Raw genomic sequence first — 12,072 nt, forward strand, 5'->3', positions numbered from 1 at the left:
CATGTTTATAAGGAGCATCATCATGCTTTGGGAAATACTCAGGTGTGACTGGAGCAGGGCAAAGTCACTGACTGGCTCGAGGTTGTTTTTGAATTATTAATGCCCGGTTCACACTGGTGCGATGCAGAAACCCTGCGAATCAGTGCGGGTTTTCCACATCCCTGGCGGATCACACTGCCCTATCGCTAGAAGTGTCAATACAAAGTTAACGACACCCCCAGATCAGTTTGCATATCACAATTTGGACACCCATGCGTTCCGATTCTGGTGCGGACAAAAAAAAAAAAAGGGGTCCTGCACGAGTTTCGTCCAAATGCGATGCAAATTCAGCCGTACAATCTGCATGGCTGAATATGCATCGCACAGATATTGCATGTGATTTGCACAGTATGATCTCCTAGATTGTAAGCTCTAACGAGCAGGGCCCTCTGATTCCCCTGTCTTCAATTGTATTGTATTGTAATGTCTGCCCTAATGTTATAAAGCGCTGCGTAAACTGTCGGCGCTATATAAATCCTGTATAATAATAATAATAATGATCTACCTGCATTGACACACTGTAAAGGATTCAGGTAAACTCCACCCAGAGCCCAACACACTGAAAGAGTGAGCAGAGGAGAGACAAAGCACGAGCCTTAGAGGAAGGTGTGTCAGGCTGCGTGGAAGATCTGTGAATTGTATTACCGAGTCACATTACCAACTGCAGAATCAATGAAGAGACACCGCGACCCTATCACCAGCCTACGCCATGCCAGGTAAGACTATTCCACCATCCATCCAATTCTCAGATCCTTCCATATGAACTGTCTATTGGGAAGGAAAACACTGTGCTTGTATTTTTTATTATTTTTTTTTTTTGTTCTCAACAGTGTTTCCTTCCCAATAGAAAGTTCATATGGAAGGAAAGGAGAATCGGGTTGTATTTTAAAAAATTTTTTTTTTTTGTTGAACTTCAACTCAGTCGTGTGTGTTTTGTATGGAACATATGGGGGGGTCATAACAGATGATTTTAGGACTTTAATATGAAGCTTTATATCTGTGAAATTGATTAAGGTGGTAAAGTGAAATAATCCCTCTCTTATTGTCTTTATTCCATTTTTTTTTCTTTTTTGTTTTATTTCCTTTTTTATAATAGAGTTTTAGGAAAATAATGATATTAGTATTTATATAAGATAGGGAGGAAATATATATAGGCATTTATACAAATACATATGACTAGATTTTATACATGGTTATATTTAAGAAATACTGGATACTGAAGTATTTTTGTATTCTCCTCTTTTTAGCTTTTATAGCTTTTACTTTTTTTTTTCTTTGTCAATAAAAATTTTATAAAAATAAATGGAGTAAAAAAAAAAGAAAAAAAAAATAATATATATATATATATATATATATATATATATAGTCCCTAAAAAGTGTCAGTAAGTGTCCCGACTGTCCGCCACAATATGGCAGTGCCGCTATAAATAGCTGTTAGCCGCCATTACTAGTAAAAAAAAAAATATATAATAAATATCCCATTGTTTGTACATGCTATAACTTTTGCACAAACCAATCAATATACACTTATATGGGTTTTTGTTTTTTTAGCAAAAATATTTAGTAGAATACATACTGACCTAAATTGATGAAGAAATTTGAATTTTTTTTTAAAAAAATTAATGGATGTGTTTTACAGCAGAGTGTAAAATATATTGTTTTTTTTTTTTCAAAATGTTCTTTTTTTGTTTGTAGTGGGAAAAAAAAACCCACAGAAGCGATCAAATACCACCAAAAGAAAGCTCCATTTGTGGGGAAAAAAAGGACATACATTTTATTTGGGTACAACGTCAGTTAAAGTAATGCAGTGCCGTATAGCAAAAAAATGGCCTGGTAATCTTCAGGAGGTCAAGTGGTTAGAGCAATATTAAACCCAAAAGCAAATATTTATTAAATTGCAGCTTAACAATTCTTAGCCCTTGTACACACGTTGGAAAATCCGTCTGAGAATCCGTCGGAATGTGTCCTATCGGACCGTGTCGTCGGATAATCCGACTGTGTGTGGTCTGCATCGGACTGATTCCGTTGGAATATCCGTCGGACCCAATTTTCCAACATGTTGGAAATATTTCCCGACCAACTGGGCTGATCGGACATACTCCGATCATGTGTAGAGAATTTTGATCGGACCAAGTGCCACGCATGCTCAGATCAAATTCCTACATCAAAGCTATTGGCTACTAGCCTGAATGTAGTCCCATCGTAATGAAATTACGTCATCACGTTCTGAAAGATCGGATTTTTCGCCAACTTTGTCCGACCGTGTGTATGCAACAGTTTCGGACAAGATCCAACAGACAAAATCCGACGGGCAAAATCCAACGGATTTGGTTGTGGAAATCTCCGACCGTGTGTACAGGGGCTTAGATGTGATAGCTGCATTCGATTTTTTTTTTTTTTATACTTTCTTTCCTCTATTTCCATCTGGTGATTTGGCCAGTAAGTTTGTTGTTTTTCAAAAGAAAACTCTTCCAGATGTATCAGTTTCAATTTTTTCAAGGTTCACCTTCCAGCAGAACAAGGACCCTAAACATACAGGCAGAGCTACAATGGAATGGTTTAGATCAAAGCATATTCATGTGTTAAAATAGCCCAGTTAAAGTCCAGACCAAAATCCAATTGAGAATCTGTGACAGATTCATGGACACTCTCCATCCAATCTGAAAGAGCTTGAGCTATTTTGCAAAGAAGAAGGGACAAAAATGTTACTCTCTAGATCTGCAAAGCTGGTAGAAACATATCCAAAAAGACTTGCAGCTGTAATTGCAGCCAAAGGTGGTTCTACAAATGATTGACTCAGGGGGGACTGAATACAAATGCGCCCCACGCTTTTCAGATATTAATTTGTAAAAAAAATTGAAAACCATTTATCATTTTCCTTCCACTTCACGATTATGTGCCACTTTGTGTCGGTTTATCACATAAAATCCCAATAAAATACATTTATGTTTTTGGTTGTAACATGACAAAATGTGGAAAATTTAAAGGGGTATGAATACTTTTTCAAGGCACTGTACATCATGTAAACCACCAAGTAGTTGTTGATGAGACATTAGTATAACGTGACCACCATATAGGAAATTCTATATGCCTCAATCATATGAATAACCTCCAATTTGTTTTGATATTCCAAACAATCTTCATCAGGGGGACATAGAACAAGTGGTTATATCTGAGATTGTAAATATGAATATATCACAATTATTATAGGTCAGAAACAAATATTTTCAACTTACAACACATACAGGGAACATCAACAATTGGAGTTGTTGTCACAGTACAGTCAACACAGCTTATGGCTAGAGGCATGTGAGAATTACACAGGGCATCAGACACCTCTTCAATTATATCTGTATAAAGATTAACCACTTAAGGACCGCTGCATGTAAATATACGTTGGCTCAATGGCACCGACAGGCACAAGCACGTTCCGGTACGTGCTTGCCTTTCAGTGGGTGGGGGGTCCGATCGGACCCCCTCCTGCTGGCTGCGGCGGTCCGCTTCATTTCAGGAGCGATCCGGGATGAGGGGATGGCCGTTGGTTTCTGGCCATCCCCTCTCGATCACTCCTGGCGAATGAGAAGCTTCCCCCGCCTGTGTAGTGTAAACACAGGCAGGGAGGAAGTGATGTCACTCTCCTCGGGCCGCGGTCTTGCGAGGAGAACACATAGTAAGTGCAACAATCACTACACATGTCGGTACACATAGGCACACAAATCACCCCCCGATCAACCCCCCGATACCCCCCCCCGGCTCCCAGTCACAGCATCACTGATTGCAGTGATCATTTGTTTACTGATCACTGCATTTAGTGTCAGTTGTGACAGTAAAAAGTGTCAGGGCAGTTAGTGTTAGGTCCAGGGTAGCCCCCTACCCCCCTAATAAAGGTTTAACCCCCTGATTGCCCCTAGAGTTAACCCTTTCACCCCCTTTTGCCAGTGTCACTAAGCGATTGTTTTTCTGATCGCTGCATTAGTGTCACTGCTGCCGCTAGGTATCTAGTTGTTTTTTTAGGTTCACCGCATTAGGTACCCCATATACTACCCAATAAAGGTTTTAACCCCCTGATTGCCCCTAGAGTTAACTCTTTCACCAGCGATCACCATATAAGTGTCACTGGTGATGCTGGATAGCCAGTTAGTTATTTCGTTATTTAGGTTCCCCGTCAGGTTTTTTTTTTTTTCCACAAAAATCTTTTATTGTTTCTTCAAAGTAACAGCAAGCAAATACAAGGCAATATTAAAACTTCAATCTGTGCAGAGCACAATTAACGGTCAACATGACCTTATATATACTCATTGACAAGCCAAAGTTGTAACAATTAAACACGGCAAATTCCAGACAGTACGTTTTCAGTTAGGGAACTGTAGACATTGTATCACTTAGGTACACGCCTTCATTCCAGCTTACTTAAAGTAGCATTGCACCCTATTTTCGCTCCAATCCGTTGCGCCCATGATGTCAATGGCGCATATGTTTGCTAGTAACTCCTACCAGATAGCTGGGGTGGGGGGGGGGGGGTCTGGGAGCTCCAGCAATATTCGGCTGGTTGTCCCTACGACTCCCAAGTTTGAGTGATGCCTGCTAACATGGCTCTCCAGCCCCACCCACCTTGCTATAAACGCCATCAGTGATGCCTGTATGACCCTAGGATGTGGTTGGTACAGTATATGAACTGGACAGGAAGAAAGGAAGGGGAGGGAGGGGGATGAGAGAGAAGAAAAATAAAAAGGGCAGGGGGAGCTCGGGGGGGGGGGGGGGGGATTGGGGGGGTGGAGGTGGGAAGGGGAAGGGGGGGGCCAGCTGGGACTTAGAGGGGAAAGATAATGAGCTAAGGGAAAGGGGGGGAGGCTTGGAAAAGCCCTCGGACGGGATGGGGGTGGGGTCGCCCACCAGCTACCCTCTCCGTCTCAATGAAGCAGCCAAGGGGGAAGTAACAGTACACTCCAGAGCATCAGCTATATCCAGATAGGCAGTGCCTTATGCACCACCCACTGGGGGAATGCCAGTCAGGGAAAATCCCTCTTTCAGGGTTCTATTGTCTCTTAATTTTGCATCAAAGCAAGGTATCTTTGGGACGATTTGAAAGTCCGCCACGCTTCCCAGACTGCCGAAAAGCTGGCAATCCTGTCATGTGCCTGAATTAGCTCCTCCATTGCCTCTATACGGTTAATGCGATGAAACCAGCTTTTAATCGAGGGGGGGGAACTTAGATCTCCAATGTACCGGAATACAGAGCCTTGCGGCATTGATCATATGCATCGCCAGAGACTTAAAATACTTCTTTTGGGGAACTTTAGATAGATGTAGTAGATATTGTGCCGGGGTGAACTCCAAAGCTAAGGGTGAAATATCAGTGGTTAACTCGTGGACTTCCCTCCAGTAAGGCTGAATCAAAGAGCATCCCCACCATATATGAAGAAGGGTACTTGGCTCCTGACCACAACGCCAACATTGATCAGAGACCGTCGGAAAGATTCTATGGAGCAGATCTGGGGTTTTGTACCATCTCATTTTTAGTTTATATCCATTTTCTTGCGTGCTTACATTGAGGGACCCTTTGTGAATGTATAAGTGTATGCGGTCCCACTCTCCATCCGTAACCTCCCGATCCAGCACAGACCCCCAGAAGGCCTGATCTGAGCACCTATCAGAATGCTGCGTCCCAAACATGGATGCATACAAAGTTGAGATCACATGGTTCTGGGGAGTCGTGCTGGAGCACAGGGCTTCAAACACAGTGGGCTTTGTCAAGTACCCCGGTCTCCTCCCCAGCTCATCTAAGAAATGCTTCAGCACGGGAACGCCTTTGTGTTGGATAACGTGGCCAAGTCATGATGGCTCAAAAATTTGCCCCTCCGAAAGAACTGTTTTGCTACCATCTCTGCAAATGGGCATTCCCGAGCTAAAAAGCTGGCAGATAATCCCGGGGGGAAATCAAGGTTACCCCTAATAGGGGTGATCGGGCACTCCGTGTGGGAAAGCGCTAGCGCCTTGCAGGCCCTGGTAAATTCTTGCAGGGTCCCCGCAACAAGAGGGTGCGCAGAGAGTTGGGGTCCACTGGGTTGTTTGTTACACCAGGGAAACGCTTGCAAGTCATGGCCCACAGTGAGCCTTTCTAGTTCTACCCAGTCTTTGCAGCGCGTATGGATCTTCCAGTCAACTACCCTGGTCATGTGCACTGCCCAATAATAGCGCTTTAGGTCTGGCAGACCAATTCCTCCCTTAGCTTTGGGTAAAACTAGGGTCGCCCACCCGATAAGAGCTGCCTTGGAGCCCCAGAGGAAGGATCTGCATTCCCTTTTAAAGGCCGTGAAAAAGGCTGGCGGTAAACGTATTGGGAGCGTTTGCATTTTGTAAAGAAGTCGTGGGAGAACTGTCATCTTAAGGGCAGCCGTCCGCCCAAACCACGATAGAGTCGGGACGTCCCACCTCTGTAGCTCCTGTTGTATATTTTTTAGTTCAGGGGGAAACTAAGCTTTTCAGGCAATTGTATACCAAGATATGTGATAGCATTTGACTTCCATTTAAAAGGAAAATTGGCTTGGCATTGCTGGGCAAGACAATTTGTCAGGGAGACGTTCAGCGCAAACGATTTGGAATAATTAATTTTGAGATTGGCTATGCGTTTAAATTGCTCTAATATTGGCACCAAATTTGGTAGGGATGTTAATGGGGATGTGAGGAAAAGCAGGATGTCATCCGCAAAGGCCGCGATCTTGTACTCCTTATGGCGCACCCTGATGCCCTTAATGTCCGGGTTGTGCCTGATGCAGCGCAACAAGGGTTCCAGGGTGAGGATGTACAGGAGGGGAGAAAGGGGGCACCCCTGCCTGGTACCATTGTGGATGGAGAAGGCGTCCGACAGGTGGCCGTTGACCTTGACCCTGGCCCTGGGGTTGGAATATAAAGCCCCAATAAAGGCGCACATGGTGCTGCCCAGGCCCAGAGCCCTCAGCACCGCCTGCAAGTAGTCCCAGGCCACCCTGTCGAACGCCTTCTCCGCATCCATTGCTAAAAAGAAACCCTCTTGTTGGGTGGAGGTCAGCCAGTGATGGAGGTTTAAGGCCTTGATAGTATTGTCCCTCACTTCCCTCCCCCGGACAAAGCCCACTTGATCCTTCCCCACCCAGGCGGGAATGTAGAATGCCAGACGGTTCGCTATTATTTTCGCAAACAACTTAAGGTCTACGTTTAAGAGTGAAATTGGCCGGTAATTCGTGACATCGGTAGGATCCTTGTTGTCTTTGGGTAGCACTGTTATGTACGCTTCTAAAAGCGTATCTGGGGGGTTGGGGGTCTTGGCTAATGTGTTAAAGGCTTTAAGGAATCGTGGCGCCAGCAGGGCAGCATAATTTTTATAGTATGGTACCGTGAAGGCATTCGGACCTGGGCTTTTACCCGGCTTCATCGACTTCAGGGCAGCCTCCCATTCCTCGGAGGACAGAGGGGCCTCCAGGCCAATGCGATCGTCGGCCGACAACGCTTTTGGGCTATATTTGTCTAAAAACTCCCGAATTAAGGTCAGGCGTGCCCTATCCTCTGCGGGGTCACGAACGACATCCTCAAGATTATATAGCTTGCTATAGTATTGAAGAAATTGTTGCGCAATATCTTCGTTTTTTTGCAAAGGAGCGTCCCGAACTGTCTGTCACATGGTGGACAGTAGAGGCTAGGGTGCGCTTCTGCAGGCAACGCGCCAGTAAATTCCCAGGTTTGTTGCCTTGCGATAGCATATGACGTTTACGCACCCTCCTAAAAAGTTCCTCCACCAATAAAGCCCATGTATCGGCCAATTCCTGTGCCACTTGAGTGGCTCCAGTGTGTTTGTGCTGTAATTCTAAATTGGTAATTTTCTGGGTAAGGGTCCTTATCAGCTCTTGATGTTCCCTTTTTTTCCTGGCTGCAATCGCTAGAAGGTGTCCCCGAATCACACACTTATGTGCCTCCCATTGTACCATGGGAGACACATCCGGTGTATCATTCGTGTCAAAATAGTTTAATGGGATCTGAATCCACAGAGTCTACCAAGGTGGACGCATCCAGCCTCCACATTCTTGTTAGTCTCTCTCTCTGGGGGAATTGTAAAGTCAGAGTAATGGGGTGATGGTCGGAAAGTGTCATGGCTTCTATGGATGCGCTAACTAGGTGGGATAAGTCAGTCTGCTGTATGAAAAGATAGTCCAGCCTCGAGTAGCAATTGTGTTGGTGGGAAAAGAAGGTGTAGTCCTTCTCACTGGGATGAAGTCTACGCCACGTATCGTGAAGCGCGAGAGCTGCTAGTTGAAGTTTAACTTGTTGCAAAGCCGAGTAAGGAAGCGAGGACGTTCCCGTTGAGGTATCTAGCAGAGGGTCTAGTGCTAGGTTGAAATCTCCCCCTAGTATAAGGAGGCCTGCCTGGAAAGTTGTGAGCTTCAAGAGTGTGTTTTTCAGAAATGGAATTCTATTAGTGTTGGGGCAGTACACATTCGCCAGTGTCACTGGTTTGTCCTTCCAGGTTCCTTTCAGGAAAAGGTACCTGCCTTCAGGGTCGGCTAGCTGATCAGTCAGAGGAAACGGCAGGGACTTGGCTATTAAAATGGAGACACCCTTAGTTTTGGAGTCAGGGGAGGTCGCATGGAATACTGTCGGAAAGCGTTTGTCCGATAACCAGGGAACTGAACCAGTTTAAAAATGTTTCTTGAAAACAGATAATTTGCGCCCTATGCCGATGGGCTTCCGCCAAAACGCTGCTCCGTTTTTCCAGAACATTGAGTCCCTTAGCATTCAGAGAGAAAATTTTGAGCGATAAAGGAGCTGAGATATGCTTTATGAAAGACATCTTCAGAAGCAGACGAAGAGCGTGAGCAGAGCACAATAGTCACGCAGCTAACCTATTATACTTCCCTACCCAAGCCCTGCAACAGCGAGACGGAGAGGGCAAGTCTGGAGAGAGAGGGAAAAAAAAGGGGGGGGAGGGAGGGGGGGTAGAGAAGGAGTAAACCCGGGTAGAGGGGGGGTAAGATTAAGGGGAATTAAAAGTATGTGGTCTAGTAAAACAAAGGAGATGGGAACCCCTATCAGAGCGAGGGGAACCTCTACCTAGAAGTTATCAGACGGGGTCCCAGCTGTCACCGGGGGCCACCACCTGATGCACGGCGTGTACCCTAGGGGTATCCCGAGGGATAGAACAACCAGAGATGGGTATAGACCTGCTAACTCACCTATTCACTCCGTGATAAAGGTAAATAAAATTCGATAACTTTTTCCGGGTATGTTCAAGGGGGAAACCCGCCTCCTTGATGTGGGAACGAAGCCTAACACTAGAGAGAGTCACACAGCTATCCCCACCCAGGAGACTCCCTATCTGGCTCAAGTAGTATGGGAGGAACCTCCCTCTTGTGGGGCTAAGGCTGCTGGAAATCGCTTAACCCTACTCCCTCCAGTAGGGCCATGTTCCCGCCTTGCAACTAATACAAGGGGGGGAGAGAAAAACTGCACCCACAGGCAAAGATGTTACAATTTTCCACACCTCAGCTTTAAATGTAACCCTTATCTAAAATAGAACAAACGGTAAACCATACCATAAAGAAACCAAGTTATAAGGTCCCAAAACTAGTGTTCTCGGCCTATGGAGAGCAGTAATGCATAACCAGCCGTGTTACCGGCCCCAGTAGTGGTTGCAAGACAGCATGACCATAGGCTAGACATTTAAAGAGGCAGATTGGGGACGTAGGACACTGCAGTCTACAGCGAGGTCCCCTCATAGCGGAGAGCAATAATTTGGTTACCGGGAAGCCCCGGGCAAAAACGTAATAAGCAATGCCAAGGGAGTTCCGGTCCCCAAAAATAAACATGTGTAAAGGACCAGAAGATCAGCACATCTTAAACCGAACACAAACCAATCCAAATCATGGAACATAAACATGCTGAAATATAAACAGTTCAACTAGCTAACCCGTGCAGCCTTCCCGATCAGCAGGCATGTATAAGTGTTGTTGTCTGCCGATCGCGAGGGCCGCCAATGGTCCCTGAAGAGGATATAGGTCATAAGCGCCAGCTCAAAATGCAGAAGCTGGGTGCCAGGACTGCAATGAGAACAGTGTAGGGCACGTGTCTCTGCATAGGCAGGTTTACCCATGAACTCAGCTGGGGAAGCACAGCTATGACCCTCTATCGTCCATTGAAGGCACTCACTGGCAGGTAAAGTAGGCAATCACTGTCAGCAGTTCTCAGTCCGCTGTCGGAGACAGTGTTGCTCCCCACCAGAGAGGGGCTACTTACCCCAGCGCACTTAAGGTCTAACTTGAAAGCCAGGGGCCATGCCTTTCCATTTTGAGCAAAGAGTCCCTTAGATGCCCTGACAGTCAGATTGTAATGTTGCAGCTGTCAACCCCAAGCCTGGGGGAAAGTACTTACGGTCCGCTTCTGCTGTGAGCTCAATCTAAGGGTATGTCATGCTCTCACAGGGTCACTGTCCCATATAGATCTCCCGGGAAAACCGCAGTCCAGAAGGCCCTCGCAGATGGCTAGGCGTGCAGTCAAGTTCAATGATCAGGATAACAACAAGGGTGTGGCATGAAACTACTCACCCACCCAATTACTCAGTCAATGGTCGGTTCTGCGTCGTACAGATGAGGGGGATTCCCGTGGGCTTTCTTCCGTTTCCATGTCCCCTCGGTTCCTATGCGGAGAGGCGGTAAAATTTCTCCTTCTCCTCGGCCGATGTCTGTGTGAACGTGGCGTCAGGCTGGGTAGGTATCCATGGGTCTGGTTGCAAGAAAGCGCTGTACCAGTCCGGAACCTCCCCAAATGGGATGCCCAGGGTATCGCAGAAAGGCCTCAAGTCAGCTGGGACTCTCAGGGGGGCTGTGCGATTTCCTGCTGAGGCTTGCAAGCAAAAGGGATACTTCCACCTGTATGGAATGCGTCTGTCGCGCATGGCTTGCAGCAAGGGTCGAAGGTCCCGTCTGTGTTGTAGCGTGATTGCTGATAAGTCCTGGAACAACTGTATGCACGCCCCTTCGTATTCCAGGCGATCATGGTTGCGTGCGAGCCTCAGTATGTCTTCTTTTTTAGTGAAACTCACTAAACAGCACACCGCATCTCTAGGGGGGTCTGTATCCCTACCCCTGGGCCTCAGCGCTCTGTGGCACCGCTCCATCTCCAGAGCTCCATCTCTCGGAGCATCTGGAGGCCCACCCAGTAATGTGTTAAAGATAGCCCAAATGGCAGCTTGCAACTGGGGTCCTTCCACTGTTTCAGGGATGCCTGGCACACGTAGGTTACGCCTGCGCCCCCTGTTATCCAGGTCTTCCATGTGCCTATGCATGTCCATGAGATGCTGGGTATGTACACTGGAGACCTGCTGCACTTGTATGGCTGCTGCATGTGTCATGGCTGCGGCCTCCACCCGCTCCACTCTAGAAGCCACTGCCCTGATGTCTGACCTGAGATCAGATATGACCGCAAAGAGAGTGTTCTTAATGTCCGTGGCCATCAGGTGTAAATCTACTAGGTTCAGAGGGGGGGATGTATGTGAGTGGCGCGTACCTGCCATCGCGGAGGCTCCCTGGAAGTCCGTTGGGGTAGCTGGAGTACTGCGTTCCACGGTCTGGGATGCGGCCTGCATGTCCGCCGCTTGCGAGCGGAACATCGCCGGGATGTTGCGGCTGAGCTGCGTGGATGGGTCCTGTGCCGACCAGGAGGTGGAGGAGCTTCTCCCAGTCATTTTCTCCGATGTAGAGGAAGGTTCTTCCCACTGATATTAGCTATGTAGGAGGCCTGGGCGGCGGAGCTCTCGGACTATGCTGCCATCTTCCTCCGGGGCCAGGCCACGCCCCCGTCATGTTTTTATATAGCGTCCGTGACCCCCATATACTACCTAATAAAGGTTTTAACCCCCTGATTACCCCCAGGTAACCCTTTCACCCCCTTTTGCCAGTGTCACTAAGCAATCGTTTTTTCTGATCGCTGCATTAGTGTCACTGGTGCCGCTAGGGAGATCGTTATTTTTCATGTTCACCGCCAGGTTTTTATAGCCTTAGGTACCCC

At 46.7% G+C, this 12,072-nt stretch overlaps 1 long non-coding RNA gene across 1 annotated transcript in view; it reads left to right on the plus strand.

Annotated features, from left to right (window-relative positions):
* Nucleotides 1-649: 649 nt before the first annotated feature.
* Nucleotides 650-12,072, plus strand: part of LOC143960428 (uncharacterized) — a 59,392-nt gene continuing 47,969 nt past the window's right edge. Inside the window, exon 1 of the long non-coding RNA XR_013270312.1 lies at nucleotides 650-755. This is a non-coding gene — a long non-coding RNA (uncharacterized LOC143960428). The remainder of the gene's footprint in view (nucleotides 756-12,072) is intronic.

This window comes from Lithobates pipiens, unplaced genomic scaffold (genome assembly GCF_037356315.1).
Source record: "Lithobates pipiens isolate NorthernLeopardFrog02 unplaced genomic scaffold, aLitPip1_a1.2 Scaffold_8, whole genome shotgun sequence".
NCBI classification, from domain to species: Eukaryota; Metazoa; Chordata; class Amphibia; order Anura; family Ranidae; genus Lithobates; species Lithobates pipiens.